At 43.5% G+C, this 22,290-nt stretch overlaps 1 protein-coding gene and 2 non-coding genes across 4 annotated transcripts in view; 2 read left to right on the plus strand and 1 right to left on the minus strand.

The window, feature by feature from the left end:
• Positions 1–22,290, plus strand: part of LOC126339265 (nitric oxide synthase, salivary gland) — a 1,479,392-nt gene that overhangs the window by 1,153,784 nt on the left and 303,318 nt on the right. The window lies entirely within an intron of this gene.
• Trnas-acu (transfer RNA serine (anticodon ACU)) lies at positions 18,217–18,288 on the minus strand. The gene has a single exon. It is a non-coding gene; the product is annotated as a tRNA-Ser (tRNA).
• Trnat-agu (transfer RNA threonine (anticodon AGU)) lies at positions 18,622–18,693 on the plus strand. Its single transcript has one exon. It is a non-coding gene; the product is annotated as a tRNA-Thr (tRNA).

A 22,290-nucleotide genomic window follows, 5' to 3' on the forward strand; every position in this document is an offset into this window, starting at 1 on the left:
AGAGAGTGAAAAAGAAATAGATTTTATGGAAATAATTGAGGAAAGAAACGTCGAAATGAACGAATCGAAAGAAGCTGACTCGCTATTGGAAGAACAAGTCGGTCTGGGACACACTCGATCTACTTACTCAAGGCATTTCTGGTGACATCGAGTAACTCGGACCATCAAAACGTCGGAAGTGACTCACATAACATACCAGCATCAAGTGCTGTCAGATGTATTACGCATCCAGAAGTGATAATAATAAGTACGGTAAAAGTTAATGCCTGTAATTTACACTAAATCCAGCTACGTTTCATCTGTATTTACAGTTTCTATATGCTAATATAATTAGCTACTTATTTCAGTCTGCATATTTCAGCTAGTAATGGTTCAGCTTTCTGTCTTTGGTTTTAAACATATATAACACAACGAGTAAATGATGCAGTTACATAAATATTAATGAGGAATCATAATATATGCCCAGGAACCAAGTGATTGCATATGAAGTGGCTAAATACCGCAAAGTGAGATTTATATACCTCTCGGAATGAGGTATACTGGTTACATCGCCAATGTTTTGCGATTTTATTTCCGTTAATAAATTTCGAATCATTTTAGGAGTTAGTTTGATACACGTTATTTCACGTTTACCTTGCATAATACGTGTTTTCCCATGGCTGGTCCTCAGTAAATGATGCAGTTGCATAAATATGCATGAGGAGTCATAATATATGCCGAGGAACCAAGTGGTTGCATATGAAGTGACTAAATACCGCAAAGTGATATACCAATTGTAGCGCCCTTGGCATTGGTTAGAGAAAAAAGTTGTACTGATAAAATTTGTAGATAATTCTGTGCTCTTTTAAAAACGAAATAAACATCAAAGCAGTAGGAGCACAAAAACCGAGATTTTTGAAAAAACTGAAAATTTTCGAACTTTGTTGATTACAGAAATTTTAGCCAAGATAAATTTTTGACAAAACTTGGTTTTCCAATCTTTTCGACCAGAAAAAAAATAAAATCTTCTACCCCACCTCTTCAAAGTGTATCTACTATTTGACTGGATTATTTTCTGAAACATCAGGTGGCCAATTATTCTTCGGCGGATATCATTGTTCCAAATATTATTATTTACCTTAAAGTCATTTCTTACGCCTCGTGCGGTTTGGGGCATGAGCAGTGACACATTCCCTCTGGCTCCCCATTTAATTGGTATCCCAGTCACAGACTTAAGGTCTCATTTTCAGCAGCAAACGTCAGCTGCCTTTTTTCTCATTGAAATACATTTAAATCTCACTAATCTGAACTACAAGTTACAACTTTGTGCCAAACTGGGACTCAAACCCAGACACTTTTCTTCTGCAGGCGATATTTTTTCTACACGCCTCTTACGTACACTATGTGATCAAAAGTATCCGGGCACCTGGCTGAAAATGACACAAGTTCGTGGCGGCCTCCATCGGTAATGCTGGTTTTTAATATGATGCTGGCCTACCATTAGCCTTGGCGATATCTTCCACTCTGGCACCATATGTTCAATCAGTTGCTGGAAGGTTTCTTGGGGAATGGCAGCCTATTCTTCACGTAGTGCTGCACTGAGGAGAGGTATCGATGTCGGTCGGTGAGGTCTGGCACGAGATCGGCGTTCCAATACATCCCAAAGATGTCTAATGACTACTGAGGTTGCTGATATGGAGTACCTGGCAGTATGTGGCAGCAAAATGCATCTAATACGAAAAATATATATTTTTGGGGGTGTGCGAATACTTCTGATCGTATAGTGAACATATCACTCATCTATACGAGAAGGGAAAGGAGCAGGGAATTACCGCGCGTGGTTCAGTGCATAAAGCTTATAAACTGAAACCGTTACGCAAACTATTGCGAAGTCCGGGTTTTGAACCTAGGTTTCTGGCAACTCCAGCGATATGGAAACCGACTCAGAGAGCGGAGACGGTAGCTACTCTCTACAAATCTCCAACAACAAAAAATGGTTCAAATGATTCTGAGCACTATGGGACTTAACATTTGTGGTCATCAGTCCCCTAGAACTTAGAACTAATTAAACCTAACTAACCTAAGGCCATCACACACATCCATGCCCGAGGCAGGATTCGAACCTGCGACCGTAGCAGTCGCGCGGTTCCAGACTGAGCGCCTGAACCGCTAGATCACCGCGGCCGGCTCCAAATTTTCACGACGAACTGAATACTCGATGACGTTTCGGTAGTGCAGCCGCTCATATTTTCTACCACACACGATATTTCATTTAAACAAGTGCCACACATCTTCCGGTGACACGGCGAGACACGTTAGCTACCCACATCGCGCAATTACGTAGCGCATTGCATGCGTACCTCAAACGCTTCGTGATGTTAGTTGTACGACCGACCAGTGCTAGCAAGCAGCGTCCACATTGTTGGAAACTAGATACTCATATGTCAGGTTGGTTTCCGCTCTCCGTGACCCTCGACTTAACATGTCGTCTTCATTGAGAGCAATTCGTGGATATATGGAGATTCCATGCGTTGCCCAATCGCCAGTATCGGCTCCAGTTAACAAAATATCTCTCAAACGTCTCTCCACAGTCTCTTAAATGATGTAATCCCAAAAAAAAATCAGCAGTAACCAAAATTTTTGAACGTATATGCTTGTATGCTTGGTGGAAATATGGTGCACGCGAATGGCAGACTTCGTCGGTTGCAAAAGACGGGTGGAGCATGATTGTCCTAAGCAACGTTATTCTGTTGCGCTTAGGGCCCGACGTACATGAGCCATTGGAGGGTATTTTATATACTCCAGCCTAATGCAGTAATGATTGTACTTCATCGAGCCAAGATGATGTGCAATCCTAGGAGGAGGATCGCATGGGGATCAGCGTTGACCCACTCTAGTAAATTAAAACTCAGCGCATGGTTGGATTGGTAGTTTCTATGTTGTTGTTGAGACCTCAGAACGGTGACAGCTTTGTTATTTCGCTCTCTGAACTTGTTTTTGGTACTTTGATTCTGGTTTTGCTCAATACGTACTTGAGTTCGCGTTACTTGTAATCATAACATTAGTTCTGTACAGTGTTTCCAGTCAATGGCTTAACATAGACTGTTTCCACACTCTGTACGGTTCGTGGCTGTGACGTCGGTGGTTTGTGTCAGGTTATGACATAATAGTGGCGAAGAGGAACGAAATCCTGCAGTGTAATTAGTGCATTAAAGCCGCAAAGTTTATCGAATTGTGGCAGCATTGTCTGATGCTCCAACAGCAACAACTGAAACAACAAGAAGAAAAATAACAAATTCAGAAACTGTACAAGATGTGTACTACAGAATAGAAGGCCGACCTGTTGAAGTGGATAGCAGAGCGGAACAATGTTTCATCAACAGTTTCAGTACTACTAATAACTATGCCAGCGTTGTCAGCAATTACTTTCCCAGCGCCTTCTGCTATTTTTCAACTCCAGCAGTATTTATGATATTCATGTTCAGTCTGCTTTGTTATTGTCTTCGGGTAATTACACTTACGAGCTGATTTTTTAATTACGACCACTCAAAGAATCTAACCGATAACTTAACTCCCGATTAAAGAATGTAACATTTGCTCTCAGCTTTGAGAAAAGCTAGTTTTCCATTCAACACATTCTTTATCACGTCGTATCTCCTGGATTATAGGTCGTACAATGATATAATCTTGCAAAAATATTCAGTGGTACGTGCGGATACAGTCTTCAAAATTTCTTACAAAGAGTGTTACTAGAAAGAAGCGATACATTAATACGTCAGGCTTGATGGTGAAATTCTACTGCATGAGTAACAAATGGCTCTGAGCACAATGGGACATGGCATCTGTGGTCATCAGTCCCCTAGAACTTAGAACTACTTAAACCTAACTAACCTAAGGACATGACACATATCCATGCCCGAGGCAGGATTCGAACCTGCGACCGTAGCGGTTGCGCGGTTCCAGACTGGAGCGCCTAGAACCGCACATGAGTACCAAATATGCAATTTTGCTTTCAATATCTTGTGGAAGTCTCGGCAAGAAAAAGTTTAGAAAAGGTTTGAAATTATGTGTGAAGTATTGTCTCGTGGAATCGGGCGTACTGCGGTCGCAAGGAACACCTAATGAAGACGCATAGCTACGACGTCGAAATATTGTGTTCGGATGATGCAGACCACCGCCAGTACACCCGCTTCCACGAGATGGAAACGAATTGCCGTGTAGTCTACGAAATTACATGAGTGAAGTATTTGGGAAGTCGCTAAGTGCTTTCATTATCAGATTCTGAATGAATATGCTCGTAATTTGCGAGCTGTGATCTACGCTGCTTCATACATAAACACAGGTTCTAGCTTTATAATTGGTTTATTGCGTTAAATCTTTAGTATAAGGTTACACCTCTTAGTGAGTAGATTACGAAAACATTTAAAAATTTTAATTTCAGTCAATAATTATATGAAGTATTGGAAATCAAATGGTTTTTGCCCCTGGCAGCATTTAGATAGGCAACCCACATTTTTAGTCTTTGCATAATACCCGTATCAGCCAGAATGTTATGACCACCTACCTAATAACCGGTGTCCCCACTTTGCCTCCAGTTAAAACTCTCACCGCAGCGATACGTCGTGGCAGTGAGGGCTTGATAGATCGCTGGAGATTGTTGGCATCACATCTGCTCGCATAAGTCAACCAATTCCCGTAAATTCTAGTGACAGGACCGTTGAGCTCTTTCGCCAAGTTCAATCACATCCCAGATGTTCTCGGTTGGGTTCCGATCTGGCGAGTTGGTGGGGACCCGCACATCAATTGGAACTCGTCACTGTGTTCCTCGAATCACTTTTTCACACTCCTGAGCTTCTGACATGGGACATATCATGTTGAAAAATGCCACTGCCGTCGGGAAACATTTAAAGCAACAAGGGAATGGATGTACGTGGGGTGTAACCAGTTTACGTTACTCCTTGGCCGTCATGGTGCCTTTCACGAGTTCCACTGTACCCGAGGATCCGCACGTGAATGTTCCCCGGAGCATATTGGAGCCCTCGCCAGCTTGTCCCCATCCCGCAGTACAGGTGTCAAGGAGCTGTTTCCCTTGAAGACGACGGATTCGCGTCCTCCCATAAACACGATGAAGAAGGTATCGGGATTCGTCAGACCATGCAAAGCTCTGCCACTGCGCCAACTTCCAGTGCCGATGATCACGTGCCCATTTAGTCGTAGTTCCGATGTCGTGGTGTAAACATTGGCCTATGCATGGCTTGTCGACTGCGGAGGCTCGTCGTTAAGAGTGTTTGGTGCACTGTATGTTCACACACACTTGTACTCTGCCGAGCTTTAAAGTCTGATGTAACTTCCGCCACAGTTCGCCGCCTTTCCTGTTTTACCAGCGTACCCAGACTACGACGTCCGACATCCGTAACGAGGGGTGGCTGCCGAAACTCACGACTTTTGCCTCGTGTTGAAGACTCTCACCGTAGCACTCCCTGAACACCGGACAAATCGTACAGTTTCCGACTTGCTCTTGCCGAGCCTACGGGCTGCCGCAACCTGCTCTCGGTCAAGCGCATATGGATCACACGCCTTCCCCATTCTAGACACGTACAGCACGCTCGCTGATACTATGTGCGTCGTGCGTGTGTTCCACTAGCGGTCATGCCTCGCTAAGTGACGCTGCCCCCGTCTGCACGGTGGTCATAACGCTTTGGTTGATCAGTATATACTTGAAAGGCTTGTCATTCGACATCGTGTGTCTTGTGTACTCATTTCTAGACGCAAATGCATGTAGTTTCCGCCAGACTAAGTTTCATCCGGTGTCAGATGAAAGTCAACCAACCGTATATAACGTGCTCACAACGTAATACAACTTATACTGAAGAAACTTCCTGGCAGATTAAAACTGTGTGCCGGACCGAGACTCGAACTCGGGACCTTTGCCTTTCACGGGCAAGTGCTTTACCATCTGAGCTACCCAAGCACGACTCATCCTCTCAGCTTTACTTCTGCCAGTACCTCGTCTCCTACCTTCCAAACTTTACAGAAGCTCTCCTGCGAACCTTGCATAACTAGCACTCCTGAAAGAAAGGATATGGCGGAGTCGTGGCTTAGCCACAGCCTTGGGGATGTTTCCAGAATGAGATTTTCACTCTGCAGCGGAGTGTGCGCTTATATGAAATTCTTGGCAGATTAAAACTGTGTGCCGGACCTAGACTCGAAATCGGGACCTTTGCCTTTCAAAGTGCTACACCATCTGAACTACCCAACCACGACTCAGGCCCTGTCCTCAGGGCTTTACGTCTGCCAGTACCTCAGATGGCAGAGCACTTGCCTGTGAAAGGCAAAGGTCCCGAGTTCGAGTCTCGGTCCGGCACACAACTCTGCCTGAAAGTTTCATATCAGAGCACACTCCGCTGGAGAGTAAAAATCTCATTCTGGTTATGCTGAAGAGTTAATTCAGGATGTGCATTTAGCACCTGATAAGACTTTCGGACTAGCGCTCTTTTCCTAAAGTTGCTTTTGTGCATACCCAGCCTCCCTCAGAGACGTGTTTCCTAAATGAATAAAAAAGTTCATAATTAGAGCACACCAAATTCCTTTTTTTAGTTTTTCATTTTTTTAAATTACGGAATGTAATATATGCCGTTGCCCTCGCCTGGATATTAAAAGCTTTAAATTAAATGATTCTGTGTGGTGTGATATAAACATCAATATTTTCCGTAATCGCTCATTAATGGACCTAGGGTGGTGTCAAATTGCATTCAGTAAAAACTTCTGATGTGATCACGTAGTGATTATTATTGCCTCTTTGATCTTGTAATGACATTTGCCAACCGGAAAGAAATTATGTAACAAACACGAGAAACTGAAAACAAAAATCACTGCACTCAGTATTGGTCAATGTCGGGTAAATATTCAACCCTCATTACACTTACTAGACATCATAAACTAGTAATTCTGTTTCGTACTCGATGATCGTTTATGAATAAGTATAACTTTTTATACAATATTGCATCATACGCTCTTGCGGTGTTTTTTATTTACTATTGTACTTGGCCTTTTGTATTAACGATTAAGAAAATTTTTATTTCGTTTAAAATGAATGTTACAGGAATTTATCGCAATAATTACTCACTGTTTTCCATGTACATATGTATGGAAAATAATGAGTAATTCTTGCGACAAAATCCTTTAACTTAGTGAAAAATCAAAGACTGCCTTACAATAGGACAGTTCAGAGGTTCTATACGTGGTGTTCTCTTTTGAAGGATATCTTACACTACTGGGCATTAAAATTGCTACACCACGAACATGACATGCTACGGACGCGAAATTTTACCGACAGGAAGAAGATGCTGTGATATGCAAATGATTAGCGTTTCAGAGCATTCGCACAAGATTGGCGCCGGTGGCGACACCTACAACGTGTTGACATGAGAAAAGTTTCCAACCAGCTTCTCATACACAAACAGCAGTTGACCGGCGTTGCCTGGTAAAACGTTGTTGTGGCGCCTCGTGTAAGGAGGAGAAATGCGTACCATCACGTTTCCGACTTTGATAAAGTTCGGATTGTAGCATTACTGCGATTGCGGTTTATCGTATCGCGACATTGGTGCTCACGTTGGCCGAGATGCAATGACTGTTAGCAGAAGACGTAATCGGTGGGTTCAGGAGGGTAATACGGAACGCCGTGCTGGATCCCAACGGCCTCGTATCACTAGCAGTCGAGATGACATCCGCTTGGGTGTGAGGGACCGTGCAGCCACATCCCTATCCCTGAATCAACAGATGGGGACGTTTGTAAGACAACAACCATCTGCACGAATAGTTCGACGACGTTTGCAGCAGCATGGACTATCAGTTCGGAGACCATGGCTGTGATTACCCTTGACGCCACATCACACACAGGAGCGCCTATGATGGTGTACTGAACGACGAACCTGGGTGCACAAATGGCAAAACGCCATTTTTTCGGATGAATCCAGGTTCTGTTTACAGCATAATGATGGTCGCATCCGTGTTTGGCGACATCGCGGAGAACGCACATAGGTAGCGTGTATTCGTCATCGCCATATTGGCGTATCACCGAGCCTTATGGCATGGTTCAAAAATGACTCTGAGCACTATGGGACTTAGCACATGTGGTCCTCAGGCCCTAGAACTTAGAACTAGTTAAACCTAACTAACCTAAGGACATCCCACACATCCATGCCCGAGGCAGGATTCGAACCTGCGACTGTAGCGGTCACACGGTTCCAGACTGACGCGCCTGGAACCGCACAGCCACACCGGCCGGCAATGGCATGGGGTGCTATTGGTTACACGTCTCGGTCAACTCTTGTTAGCATTCACGGCGCTTTGAACAGTGAAGGTTACATTTCAGATGTGTTACGACCCGTGGTTCTACCCTTCATTCAATTCCTGCGAAACCCTACATTTCAGCAAGATAATGCACGACCGCAAGTTGCAGGTCCTGTACGGGCCTTTCTGGATACAGAAAATGCTCGACTGCTGCCCTAGCCAGCACATTCTACAGATTTCTCACCAATTGAAAACGTCTGGTCAATGGTGCCTGAGCAACTGGCTCGTCACAATGCGCCAGTCACTACTCTTGATGAACTGTGGTATCGTGGTGAAGCTGTATGGGCAACTGTATATGTACACGCCATCCTCGCTCTGTTTGACTCATTGCCCAGGCGTATCAAGATCGTTATTAAGGCCAGAGGTGGTTTTTCTGGGTACTGATTTCTCAGGATCTATGCACTCAAATTGCGTGAAAATGTAATTACATGTTAGTTCTAGTATCATATATTTGTCCAATGAATACCCTTTTATCATCTGCATTTCTTCTTGGTGTAGCAATTTTAATGGCCAGTAGTGTGTAACACTGATATAACTCAGTAAGTGTAAGGGTATTGCTGAGATAAGACTAGCAAAAGTTCCACATGGAACTATGCCCGGGTAAATTCAAGTTGTACTGTGGAAGAGCAGATAATGAGAGGATGTGACTATATAAAACAGTAACTGTTTGCATAGTCTGTCCACGTCTTCCCTGGCCACTGGGGCTCATTTAGAAGCGGGACTCATCACTGAAGACACTTCTGCTCCAGTCAGTGAAATTACAGGCCAAAAACGTGTGAGACGGCTGCCCGGTCAGCGGGGGTATACTGACCTGACTGTATACGTCATGGCAATCAGGACTGATGACCTGGGGCACCATTTCTTTTCATAGCAGGACCCCTTTGGTTTTCATCCGCGGCACACTTAGGGCACAGTGGTACGTTGACGGCATTCTAAGCTCCGTCGCCCTTCATGGCAAGCTGTACTGACCTTCGGTTTCACCATTATATTGCCCACACGTACACGGCTTCTTGTGCTTCGTGCATGCCAAATTTTACCTTGGCCAGCAAGGTCGCCGGATATCTCCATAGTTGAAAAGGTTTGGAGCATTATGGGCAGGGCCCTCCAACCAGCTAAGGATTTTGGCGATTTAAGGCGCAAATTGGACAGAATTTGGCGTGACATCCAGCAAGAGGACGTCTAGTAACTCTATCAATAAATGCCAAGGTAAATAACTACTTGCACAAGGGCCAGAGGTTGACCAATGCTGGATTCGCTTGCTTAATTTGTGAAGCCCTTAGCTTGCATAAATTATCCGGTTTTTCCGATATTGTAATCCTTCGTATGTCAGTACATTACACCATAGATACAGATTTCCGCCCCATTCTGATAATTCCTTCGCGTTGTGTTGTCTTTTTTATTTCTTGCAGTGTACTTCTCGCTCTGGCAACGGCCATGCTACAGTGGCTACACCTGTTCCCATGAGATCTCCGAAGTTGAGCGGTGTCGGGATGGGTGACCATCCGGTCGGCCATGCGCTGTTGCCATTTTTCGGAGTGCACTCAGCCTCGTGATGCCAATTAAGGAGCTACTAGCCGAATACTAGCGGCTTCGGTCAAAAATACCATCATGACGAACGTGAAAGCGGTGTGCTGACCCCACACCCCTCCTATCTGCATCCTCCACTGAGGATGTCACGGCGGTCGGATGGTCCCGGTAGGCCACTCGTAGCCTAAAGACGGAGTGTATTTCTCGCTCTGCCTCTGGCCAGTCAATTACTTTTCCACATTATTCCTTCTGTACTTTTATCACATGCTACTGTGTGATGTCTCCACTCACATTCGATAAGAGCGAAGTCAAGAAATTTCTTAATGCTAATAACATCTAAATTGTTTAAATTCTTCGTATTCATTGCCGGGTTTTTGATTTTCTCCTCCCAGGGACTGGGCGTTTGTGTTGTCCTCATCATTTCATCATCATACATGAAAGGGGCGAGACTGGACTGAGTAAAGATAGGGAATTTGTATAGGCCCTGATAAACGCGCGGTTGAGCGCCCCACAGACTAAATATTATCATTATTGTTGCTGTTACTGCTCGTGTACAATACAAACTGTAATATTTACTCACTAAGAATGTCTATTTGCTCCTCAAGATACTAATACGATCAGGTGAAATAAATGCACATATAAATAACTACATAACCGTAAGTACTACCTGACTCCAGTAACAGTGTCGCAAATTGTCTGCGGACAGTGTCACGAAAAATTGTATTTATTACGGTGTTAGTAATTAATAATGACAGTAATGTTGTACCAATTTTAATCACGCTAAACCTAAACAATCAAATATGACCACATCCGAAGATGGGTAGCACAACAGAAAAGGTGATATTAGTTGATGAGGAATACTTTATTGTATCCCATAACTTTTAAATTAGTTTTACTCTTAATAGTTCGCATCTGCAGCTGTGTGGTCAGTAAGGCTGATTACTATAGGAAGGACCCGGGTTCGATTGCGGGCACTGCCACGGATTTTTCTTTGTAGTGAGGAGTGAAACGAAGTCCACCCACCCGCGTAAAGCCGGCTGAGGAGCTCCGAGGTGTGTGAGAAAAGCAATGAGACTGGAAACACTGCGAGCGAACTGGCAAAGCTGTGTTAATCTATTTGTGTAGATCGGTGTGTTCTCCCTTCAAAATGCCCATTCCAAGTTTCAGCTTCGTTCAGCCATGTCGTGGCTTTTGATAGCGCCATTGCTGCGCGGGATTAGCCGAACGGTCTCGGGCGCTGCAATCATGGACTGTGCCGCTGGTCTCGGCAGAGGTTCGAGTCCTCCCTCGGGCATGGGTGTGTGTGTTTGTCCTTAGGATAATTTAGGTTAAGCAGTGTGTATGCTTAGGGACTGATGACCATAGCAGTTAAGGCACATAAGATTTCACACACACACACACACACACACACATGATAGCGCCATCAGTGAAGATGTGTTTTTGTTGTGTGTTACGAAAATGGAACAGCGGAATTTAGAGCAACGTTATGCCGTGACGTTTTGTTTTAAACTTGGGAAGTCCGAGAATGTGACCTCTGAAAAGTTGAAACAGGCCTAACGAAAATGTTTCTTATCAAAAGTTTCGCTAGTAAAAATAACTTTTGGAACGCCGAAGACACGTTGAAGATGAACTTCGTTCAGGGAGACCTTCAACTTCAACAACCAGTGAAGACGTTGAACTTGTGTGTGCCCTTGTGAGATCAGACCGACGTTTATCAATAAGGGTGTTTCATACATTTCGTAGTCCGAAAGCAGAGACTGCACTAATCGATATTTTCAGTCTTTCAGACGACAGCCTATCACAGATTCTTAATCTTTCTTTCATTAAATGAAGTGTCCTTGTCGAAATATCCCAGAGTTTCCTCACGTCCTCTACTTTCCAATACACTTTCATCGTACGTCAAATTTGACCTAATTTTTGCACATGCGAATGGTTTGTGCCACGATGGTGCGGAGAAAATTGACAACTCATCAAAAAGACAATCGAAGAAAAGTATGTATTGATGATATTCTTGAGAGGATTGGTTCAGTCCAGCGATTACAGGTGATGAATCCTCGATTTTTGAGTACTGTCCTGAGACAAGGCGGCAAAGCAAGAAGCGACAAGCTGAGACATCTCCTCGACTGAAAAAAAGCTCTATGCAGCAAATCAAAACAGCTCTGATTTGTTTTTCTGATATTAGGGGTATCGTGCATGAAGAATTTGTTCCTCTGCGAGAAACTGTCAACCAAATGTTTTACAAAGATCTCCTTGAAAGGCTCAGGAAAAGGGTGAATCTAGCCAGACAGGACACAGCAGACAAGTGAACGTCGTGTAGTAACAATACCCCATTTTTTAACGTCAGAACGAATCCCTGTTGTTCCACAAACCCCTGTTCACCGGGTCTGAGACCTTACGATCTTTTCATTTACAAAAACTGAAAAATATTAAAAGGACGTTATTTTTGGACTCTGGAGAACATTCAAAAGCATGTGACCGACATTTTATACAAGCTGGAGCCTTTCAGCGCTCCCACCTGGACTGGGAATAACGACTCCATCGGTGTACAGCTGCTGAAGGGACTGTATTTTTGTTTGAAAAAAATAAAAACACCTCGTATTACAATGAGAAGAAATGACTCTAAGGTCACAGAGCCGACAGCGATGAGCTCAGCCCCACACCTCTACATATCGCACTCAAATGACACCACTAACTGAGGATGACGCGGCGGTCGGTCGGTTCAGATCGGTTCAGCTGACGCCCTTTTTTCAACTCTTAATTGTTTTCTTTTCAGCTGTCACTTCAACAGTTATCGTGCCACTATTGTTTCATACATTTTGTAGTCCGAAAGCAGAGACGCACTGGTCGATATTTTCAGCCTTTCGGACGAGAGGCTATCTCACAGATTCTTAATGTTTATTTCATTAAATGAAGCGTACTTGTCTAAATATCCCAGAGTTTTCTCACGTCTTCTACTTTCTAATACAAATTATTTGTCTGTATCATTATTTGTCACAGTAGTACCCAGCAAAGGAGACACGAGTAAAACGCGGAATTACAGACCAACATCACTAACATCGATTTTTAGCAGGATTTTGGAACGTCTACTGAGCTCTAACGTTATGAATCTCCTCAAAGGAAACTATTTATTGATAAACAGCCAACACGGATTCAGAAAATATCGTTCTTGAGGAACACAAGTAGCTCTTCACTCTCACGAAGTAATGAGTGCTATCGACAGGCGAAGATGTAAATGTTATCAGGTGATAAAAACGAATTGCAAAACGATTTAGACATTGTAAAATGATTGGTGCAAAAAGTGGCAGCTGTCTCTAGATCATGAGAAGTGTGAAGTTACCGACATGAGCACTAAACAGAGTCCGCTAACTTTCAGTTACACGATAAATCACACAAATCTGAAGGCTGTGAATTCAACTAAATACTAGGGATCACAATTTGGAACAATTTAAAGCGGAACGATCGCAGAGACAATTTTGTGGAGAAAGCAAACGAAAGATTGCGATTTATTTGCAGAACATTTAGAAAATGTAACAGATTTATTAAGGAGACTGCTTACAGTACACTTGTCCGCCCTCTTCTGGAGTACTGCTGTGCGGTGTGAGATCCTCATCAGATAAGGCTGACGGAGGAGATCAAAAAAGTTCAAAGAAGAGCAGCTCGTTTTATATTATCGACAAATAGTGGAGAGAGAGCCACAGATATGATACATGAATTGGTATGGCAGTCATTTAAACAAAGACTTTTTCACTGCGGCAGGGCTTTCTCTTGAAATTTCTATGGCGTGCTTTCTCCTGAGAGTGTGTAAATATTTTGTTGGCGCTCACTTAAATATGGAAAAATGATGTTCATAGTAAAATTGAGAGAAGTCATAGCTGCACGGAAAGATTTAAGTGTTCGTTTTTCGGACTCGTTGGAGAGTGGAACGGAAGAGAAGTAGGTAGTTCGATGAACCCTCTGCCAGGCACTTAATTGCGAATTGCAGAGTAATCATGTATATGTATATGTAGGTGTAGATGTAGATGTTGTGTGTTTAATTCATTTAGCACACTCAACATTTAATACTTGAAGGAAGGAAGGTCATTAATGATCGTACACAAGCCCAGGTGAGGAAACAATGAGGAAAAAAATCTTCCGTGCCCTGTACGTGGAACCATCGCGGCATTTGCTTCAATCGACTTCATGGGGAACCTAAATCCCGGTGGCTGTCCAGGGATTTGAACCACCGCTTTCCCCACTGTGTCACCCTCTCGTCATTGTTGCATTTTTCTCCCTTGCTTTATTGAGATTAGCATGCAACGGGTCGTTTGCCATCCCTTAGAATAGGATTAATCGATTCAGTGCTGCTTTGAGGCATCGTTTTGCTTCGTATTCAGGAGTATCATATACAAGCTGCGGAAACTAGTTCGCAAAAGTATGTATCGCTCGAAATCGATGTCGGTTGTAGATATGACGGACCACTCGCTAGCTATTAGCCGGCTTGTTGTGTTTTACGTCCCCATCAAAGAGCAGTTTCAGGAAATCTAGTTTTTCGCTGTAGATTATATCGCACGCTCCGTTCAAACAGTCGAGGGAGCAGACGACGCCGATGAAGCCCTTGTGCGGCCGACGCGCCGGCCTTCTAATAAAGACTCCTTTAACTTTCCTGTGTGGGCCCCTAAGAGCGTTTATTACCGGCTAAGCTGCGGACCCCGGTAGGCGCTTTGAGTAGCTAATATGGATCTCTGTTTTCTCATAGCCTAACGATGGTACACATCTCGTCCTGTGTGGCTTTTCCTAAAACACTAAGATAATACGTTTAGAATATATAGATGTATTAGTCTCTATGGAATATGATTAAAAAAAGTCCGCTGTGTAATACGTTTATCCAACGGACTAAATACCTTCCAGCACAGTTTTCCCAGTCCGTCTAAGATCCCTACAACTGTCCGACGTCAGGTAGTATCTCAGCAGAGATCAGCAATTAACTACACTTTATCTGCATCCGTAATCTGTGACGATAATTAGAATCAGTTGTGCCTCACTTAAAGATGATGGCCAGGTGGACCGTGAAAATAAGATGTCAGCTTCACTGGACGATCCGGCTGCAAACTCAAGAAAACTATCATTAACCCTTTCGGAACGGAGCTCGTTTCCCCAAAGCGGAGCAGTTCGGCGGCTGTGTGGGTTCCATATCCCCTACGTTTCTTTCATCGCTTGTAAAATCTACACTTTTTGACTTATCGGCGAATTTTTTTCTTTTGTAAATGAAGCTTAAAACACGCTCTTTACTGGCATACTATTTTCATTATTCCATATCGCGCACATTTTGACTGGTTGGTGGTGTTAAAATAGAAACATTGAAAAATTTGACACATAAAATACAATTTCATCTCTTAAGGGACGTCCGTGGGGAGAAAAATATATAGTTCATTTTGAGGGATGAAAAATTTAATTTATGTCAATAAACTACAAAATTTCATAATATTTGCTTAAAACAAACCTTACAACTTTGGCATAACGATTTTTCGATAGGCAACCACATTTTACAAGTTCTGTCGGTACTTTGCTGCTTTGTGATACCTGTTGAAGCACTCAGGCACATGAAGAGAAGCCAGTTCCCAGATCCAGCGATGGATATGTGACGCGACAATCGGGCCACATATGCGGGCCTCGCGTCCCGAAAGGGTTAACAGTTTTTAGATTTAAAAAACATTAACACGTCTGTTTTTAAAGGGACATAAAATACACTACCTGACGAAAAGAGTTAAACATCCAACAGACATGGTTCAATGTACACGTATCCGCAATGTACGGGTACGTAAATGGTCAGAGTTGCAGTTCTGTGTAACAGGTGGAACGGCCATCAAAGTGAATTTGTGCTGCTCGTTTTTAGTGTTGTTACTAGGCTTCGTAGGCTAATCAAGGAGTGTGAACTGCGTCAGATGTTAAGTAATAGCTGTGAAGGAGACGAAAATGCCACGTACTCCTGTGAGATAGCTTTATCAGGACCTAACAGTGAGAGGGGCCACATTGTCAGGCTCCATTTCCTTGGATGGTCGAATCGTGCAATGTCGAAGTTTGTGGAGCATGCAGATATGACTGTGGCTCGAACTTGGTCAGAATGGGAACGTGAGGACGGGCAAATTTACCGACAAGGTTAAGTTCGACCCCATCTAAGCATCACAAGGGACGGTCGCCTTATTGTGCACCAAGCACAACGTAACCCCCTCCCATCTACGACTGCTGTCCTAGAACAGAGAGTCCTCCCTACAAACTTCTGTTCCCTCCGCCACACACCATCAGGTGGCTTGCGGAGTATGTATGTAGATGTAGATTCCGCTCCATCAGTATGAGACTGGCTGCAGCCGGACTAAAGAGTTACCGTAACATGTGTAGCCTGCCGTTAACATAACAACACAAACGGCTGCGTTGTAAATAGTGTCGTGACCAGGTAGCATAGATTACAATGGCGTCGCATTGTGTTAAGCGATGATTCACTGCTGAGCGCTACCCCGGATAAACATCATCGGCGAGAACGGTTGCAGCCCGGGACTAGGTCAGATGCATTCGACGTTTCGTAGAGGCACAGACGTCTTATTCCTGGCATCATGGTCTACGAAGATATAGAGTATGATTTAAGGTGACGACTGATTGTTGTTGAAGGACCTCTGACGGCACGTCGGTACATCACGGACATCCTGCTCTCTCATGTGTTACCTCTTCTGAGAGTTATGCAGTACCATTTTTCAACAGGACAATGCTCGCCCACACATGACACGTGACTCTGTCGACTATCTTTCTGATGACGAGGCACTCCCGTGGCCAACCAAATCTCCAGGTATGTCCCCGATGGAACATGTATTAGGGTCAGCTCGGATGCTAACTACGTCACAGCGCCACTATCGGGGACATCGAGGTTCACTTACTACAGTTGTGGGCCAGTTGTTCGATGAGAGAATACTACGGGTTTATGGCACTTTTCCCATGTAAGAGAGGATGCAACGTCATGCTTATATGTGGTCTCATAGTGCCAAATTCTTTCTAACTTTGATTTGATTTTTGCAACCACCGAATTAACACCACACACGCTGTCAACCCAGGGGGTTTCGTTTCTTTTCCTCCTCACTTCTTCACATTTTTCGTTAGCTTATACAGAGTAGCGTATAGCGTCACGTAAGTCGTAAGTTCATTCTAAACATCGATGTTGTTCAGCACCATTACCGAGACTGTATTTACACAGAGGTGATAAAATTGATGGGATATAGAAATGCTATGGCGGTAGTATCACGTACAGAAGTTACAAGGCATCAGCGAAGCTGTCAGTTGTACACAGGTGATTCATGTGAAACGGTTTCCGACGTAATTATGGTCGCGCGACGGAAGTAACAGACTTTGAACGCGAAATGGGAGTTGCAGCTAGAAGCAAGTGACATTTTATTTCGGAAATCGTTAGGTAATACAGTATTCCGAGATCAACAGTGTCAAGAGTGTGCCGAGAATACCAAATTTAAGGCATTACATCTCAACACGGACAACGCAGTGGCCGGCGGCCTTCACTTACGACGGAGAGCAGCAGAGTTTGCGTGTTGTTAGTGCTAACAGACAAGCAACACTGCGTGAAATAAGCGCAGAAGTCAATGTGGGGTGCTCTAAGAACGCATCTGTTACGATAGTGCTGCGATATTTGGCGTTAATGTGCTGTGGCAGCAGACGGCAAACGCAAGTGCCTTAAATAACACCATCACATCACCTGCTGCTCCCCGCCCGGGCACGTGACCATATGGGCTGGGCCTTAGACGACTGGAAAACCGTGTCTTGGTCATATGAGTCCGGATTTCTGTTGCTAAGAGCTGATGATGGGGTAGAGTACGGTGCACACCCAACGAAGCATGTAATCAAGTTACCAACAATGCACTGTGGTAATTGGTGGTGGCTCCATAACGGAGTGGGCTGTTATAATTAAATGTGTCCTTTGAGACTCCCGTCTCGTTATTATCTCACGATAATGATCAAATATGATCGAAGCAGACTAAATCAATTAAAATTTGTGCCGCGGCCGGGACTCGAACCCGGGTCTTCTTGCTTACTAGGCAGATACACCACCGAGGCACTATGGCAGACATAGCTGCACGAACTACCTAGGTCGAATACCCTCCCCAACACAAACTTTAATTGATTTTCCCTTAATACCGTCACTATTGCCAGGGCTCGCCGGTATTGGTGAGCTACCCAGCATTGGACGTAGCGGGACGTCTGCTGTACCATATGGTGATCTTCTCAGATCTTATAATTAAATGTGTCCTTTGAGACTGCCGTCTCGTTATTATCTCACGATAATGATCAAATATGATCGAAGCAGACTAAATCAATTAAAATTTGTGCCGCGGCCGGGACTCGAACCCGGGTCTTCTTGCTTAGTAGGCAGATATGCTACCACTACACCACCGAGGCACTATGGCAGACAGAGCTGCACGAACTACCTAGGTCGAGTTCCCTCCCCAACACAAACTTTAATTCATTTAATTGATTTAGTCTGCTTCGATCATATTTGATCATTATCGTCAGATAATAACGAGACGGGAGTCTCAAAGGACACATTTAATTATAAGATCTGAGAAGATCACCATATGGTACAGCAGACGTCCCGCTACGTCCAATGCTGGGTAGCTCACCAATACCGGCGAGCCCTGGCAAATAGTGACGGTATTAAGGGAAAATGAATTAAAGTTTGTGTTGGGGAGGGAACTCGACCTAGGTAGTTCGTGCAGCTATGTCTGCCATAGTGCCTCGGTGGTGTAGTGGTAGCATATCTGCCTAGTAAGCAAGAAGACCCGGGTTCGAGTCCCGGCCGCGGCACAAATTTTAATTGATTTAGTCTGCTTCGATCATATTGGCAGTGGGCTGTGTTTGTATGGAATGGACTGGGTCGTTTGGTCCAACTGAACAGACCATTCAGTGTAAATCATTAGGAGCAGCTACTTGGAGACCGGTTGCAGCCATTCACGTTCCCAAACAACGGTGGAATTTTTATGTATGACAGTGCGTCATGTAACCGGGTCTCATTGTTCGTGACTGATTTGAATCACGTTCTGGACAATCCGAGCCAATGATGTGGCCTCCCAAATCGCAAGACGTAAAACCCATCGTCATTTAAGGGATATAAACGAGAGGTCAGTCGATGCACAAATACTGCACCAGCAACTCTTTCGCAATTATGGACGGTTGTAGAGGCAGCATGGCTCAATATCTCTACAGGGCACTTCCCACGACTTGTTGAGTCCATGCCTAGGCGAGACACTGCACTACGCCGTGCAAAATGAGGCCGATACTATATTAGGAGGTACCCCATCACCTTTGTCACCTCAATGTATGTATCAAGGTATTTGTATGATGTTTTGAAGATGTTTTGAAGAATGCGTCAAATTAATTTTTAACAATCGAAACGTTAATTTTAAGCGATCCATTACAGCAATCGTATAAGAAGTGCTCGAAATTTACTTTATGTTAGCAGACCTTATAACACTCCTTTTACTAAATACAAATTAGTTAGTATTGCCTCCTATCCATGATTAAGTAAACGCGATTGTGTTTCTAAAGGATTAAAGTAATCGGAGTGTTGCCTACATTCCCAAACATAGCACTGTATCAAAAGGACGGAGTAAAGCTGTTGACGGGACGCAAACCAAGGTTCAATAAGCAATACTAATAGTATGTTACCATATACAATCGAAATTGGATAAATTATTTCAGAATTGTTGTCAGTAACTCTTTTTGTCTTTGCTTTCGGTATACAGAAAATGTATACTCTAAACTTTGAAATAATGGAGTAACGTGTTAGCGCTCAGTTCCCTACTGTTAAGAATGAACAAAGTAATTAAACTGTTCACACGACAATCTTTACTAACTGACCAGCGTAATAAACAAAATACCTGTTTAATGAAAATTAATCTGTCGTCCGTCTAAACAATTTCTATGATACGGGCATTCTAGCACTTTGATATCACTGAGCAACACTTTTAGTAGCACTTTTCGTAAATAGTAACGTACAGCACATATGTTAAATTTTGTAACAATAATTTAGGCAAATGAGACCAGTATCAAAATTTGAACCAACTATATTTTGCAGCAATTTGGTTTCAATATCAATTTATAAACTGCAGTACCTTTTAAGCTGGCGTAACATTTGATTCATTTCTTTCAGCCCTAAACGTAAATAATTAACTTGTCACTGATGGATACTCAGAAACTTCAGGATCAGGAAAAGAATCCTAAAACAGGTTGGACTGGAGCACTTACAACAACTGTATCGATCAACGCCAAGCGGAATAACTGTTTGGATAAGGGCCAGAGGTGGGCCAATTCGTTATTGACTTGCTCAATTTGTGGCACTCTTCCTCTAGAGTAAATTTCCAGTTTTTCAGTTTTTCTGAAACTGTAATCATTTGTCTGTGTGCACATGTACATCACATCTAGCGATTTCCGCCCCATTCCATCGTGGTGCGTCTTTTTTTGCCTTATAGTGTTTATACTAGTCTTTTTCTGCTTCTACTATCTTTCGCCTCTGCTGTTCCTTCTGATGCCAAGTTAGCAATTCGTGAGTCGAGCAGCAGATATCGCACCACTTTGTCCCTTCCACTGATGAGTCTCTTCTATAGATTTCTGGACTACCCTATTCTGTTCAGTACTTCAATGTTTTACATGGTATTCGTTAACTTAAAATTTAGCTTTCCACTACTGCAATACATTTGAAATTCTCCTACTTTCCGCTTCTCCAGATTTAGGATGGTCGACTTTTCACTTTCACAAAATGATCTACTGCAGACGTACGCTTAGACAACTGCTTCCTCATTTCCGTATCAACATCTGATGCCTACAGAGCTCTTCTATTGAAGACTGCTTTCGCGTAGGATACTTCTTTTGCAAGTTAAGTAAGTCATTATAGTGGCAGTAGAAAACTGCTATTCAACACCTTCGTCGTTGCTATGATATATGAGCCACACTCTATGCCTTCATTTCATCATGATTCCTGACTCTCTCAAGCTAGACGTGCCGTGCCGTTTGCAGAGGTCAACAATGCCATGCGTGCCGTTTGCACTTCCATTCATCGACGGAGATTTATTTTCCAGTCCATTCATAGCTTCTTCGACTGACACACTGAACAAAAGTGACGAAAAGTTACAAACTCCCTGTACTCTTCTTATCACGAGCTTGTGTTTCATGATTTTCCACTTTCATCACTCCAAGTTGGTGTTGGAAGGTGTTACAAATTATTCTTCTGTTTATGTAATTAAGAACCAAACTTTTCAGGATTGTAAATCTCTCATACCACCTCGCTTTGTGGATGAGTTTCTATGGGTACATAAATGCTAGCATGATATTCTGACTGCTGTTCATTCTGCTGCCATTAATGAACACAGCTTTCGAATTGCTTCTGTGACAGCTGTTCCCCTTCTGAAACCAAAATGAGCTGCATCGAGTAAGTCTTCAATTATTCTTCTATTTGTGTCGTGTTTCGTTAGGTGCAGACAATGATTCCCTGGAAATCTGATGTTAGAACAACAGTTACATAGATGTTTTGGTGCAAACTCAGACAACCTTCAAGTTCGTACGCGCTAACTCCGAAGATGTATCATGGAATCCTGCCACTACTATACATCAGTAACTCAATAAACATATTACAGTTCAAGGCTTTAACTCTTACACCACCTCGCGGGCTAATGTGTGAGTGCTGTTTATCGGAACATCATTTCAGCTCACATCGCGAGTTCGAGTGCAGCTTCAAAAAATCCGCACTGGGGATCTAATACAGAATGCTCGAGTCGTTGGTCGATTGTATCGGCCTGATTACGGAACCGGGCAGTAAAGAGCAATAGGAAACAGGAGCCAGAAAAGAATTACTGAACCCATAATCACTTTGAAACGTTGGTAGGCTCAAAAAAGTGGTTCAAATGGCTCTGAGCACTGTGGGACTTAACATCTGAGGTCATCAGTCCCCTAGAACTTAGAACTACTTAATCCTAACTACCTTAAGGACATCACACACATCCATGCCCGAGGCAGGATTCGAACCTGCGACCGTGGCGGCACGCGGTTCCAGACTGCTCGGCCACAACGGCCGGCTGTTAGTATCGAAACGATGAATGACACACTTCAGTTGGGAAATATTATTTAGAGCCAAAATTAGCTTAGAACTGCTCTGCCGCAGAAAGAGAGCTACAGTCTTTCGCGAACAGCAGCCATGAAAGGGTTGTCAGGTGTAGCAGCGTCCAGAGAACAATGCGATTTCCAGTCACCCAGGATACTAGACAGCGAGTGTGCAACCAGACGAACAAAGTTTGACATCAGCTGCGCTAGACGTTAGCCCACATTCCCCACCACTTGCCCGAAAACAATCAGCAATCACGACCACTATACCCTGTCAGTCATATTCACATTATACATGAATATTGCATT

Source organism: Schistocerca gregaria, chromosome 1 (assembly GCF_023897955.1).
Source record: "Schistocerca gregaria isolate iqSchGreg1 chromosome 1, iqSchGreg1.2, whole genome shotgun sequence".
In the NCBI taxonomy this organism is placed as follows: domain Eukaryota; kingdom Metazoa; phylum Arthropoda; class Insecta; order Orthoptera; family Acrididae; genus Schistocerca; species Schistocerca gregaria.